Raw genomic sequence first — 1,808 nt, forward strand, 5'->3', positions numbered from 1 at the left:
GTGTGTGTGTGTCTCACTCCAGGGTGTATGATATTGGCTTGATTTGTAGGCATTTGGTTGCTTTTCAGAGCTCCAAAACATACAGGTTGTGTTGAAGAGTCAGTATGTGTGTGTGTGTGTGTGTGTGTGTGTGTGTGTGTGTGTGTGTGTGTGTGTGAAGTGGATGGTAATCAAGCACAGAGTGTGGCAGCTGTCTACTGCTGCTGCTGGTCAGAAGGGGCGTGGCTCTATTAAAGAGGCGTGGCTCACTGCCAGAAAGAGAGTGACTTCAGCTCTGTCACGCCTCATTAATATTCCGAAGTCATTGCTCCGGCCCCTCCCCCTCTATACTCTGGAGATGAGAGTGTGATATCATTCCATACGGATGGCCAGAGGAAAGACACAGTGGGCACTCGATCCATCACCCCTGAGTGCTCCTGCTCTCCCTCACTCTTTCTTTTAGGAATCATATACACGTCCCCGACTTGAAGGCTGTCCAGAATCTAAGAAGCCTTATTATGCTGCTTCTTAGGATACCTTGTTTTGCATATTAGACACAAAAACAGAAAGCTGGTTTTATGCAACTTCCAGGAATCAGGGTCTGTATTATGGATTTTTAAGGTAATTGCGAGTTTTTATCTCTCAAATCTGACTTTTTTACTTTTTGATTCTGACTTTTTATTGCGTCTTTTCTGACTGTTTACATTCACAATGACCTTTCCTTAATATATTTAATAACATTACCAAAGCATTTTAGTGCCAAATTAATGAAATAAATAAGATTGCGGAAACAAAATGACAAAACATTGCATTCTTTACATATGTACACAAAACATGAATATTTGACTGACTTACTACAAGCGTTTGGTGGTGCTATTAATATATGGACTATATAAATTATATTGACTGCATTCAGACACACTGTAGAATCCATGTGTCAAATCAAGCTTGAAGCATTTAACTTTATTTGATTGATTGATTTTATTTCAGTTACTAAAGCTGAATGTAAATAATGGGTGTTTTTACCTTACCCTACATCACTATGGTAAGCCTGTATTAATTATTTATGTTTTAGACTTGACGAGGGAAGCTGCATTCATTCATCATCATTAGTGCATCCCTATTGTATAAAATAAAGAAGCTCAGGCTACTAATACATTCAGTGGAAGTAGTTTAAAGTCACAAGTGAACCTCGAACGAAAGAATTTGCAAGCGACACATCTGTAATAAAACACGAATCAACATAGTTTACTACGCGTTGAATATATTAACAAAACAATGTGTATGTTGGTAACAAATCCAATTTCTAAACCAGTTAGGCCTTCTACTTTGGTCTATTTGTCTATAAATTGTCTTGCCAAGTGTTTCCACTGTTATCTGATATGAATAAATAATGTTAGCATTTTCAAACGTTTGTAACATTATTCTAAAACAAGTCAAAACAACTACAATAGCATACAAGCTAAGTTACTTACAAGTGATGGCCGCCGAAACGATGCTTTGTGAAGATTTGAAACCTTTTCGAATCAGTTGTTCGAACCAGTAATTAAAATTATAATTACATGATTATAACCGTATACTGAATAAAATTAGATGATTCATTAATCATAATTGCATTTCAATAAAAAATGTTCAGCTAGTTTGTAAAAAAGTGTTTTAATGCATGTTTGTGGTGTTTTCTGCTTTCACGCTGTTTTGAGCGCTTCGAAAAACTGAATCATTTGTGAAGCAATTGGTTCAATTGATTCAACGTTACAAAAAGCTTTGTTTCTCCCATCACTACTATTTACCTGCTCATAAAACATAGTTTTCAGATTGGGAGAGTTGTG

The sequence above is a fragment of the Carassius auratus genome, unplaced genomic scaffold (assembly GCF_003368295.1).
Source record: "Carassius auratus strain Wakin unplaced genomic scaffold, ASM336829v1 scaf_tig00045031, whole genome shotgun sequence".
In the NCBI taxonomy this organism is placed as follows: Eukaryota; Metazoa; Chordata; class Actinopteri; order Cypriniformes; family Cyprinidae; genus Carassius; species Carassius auratus.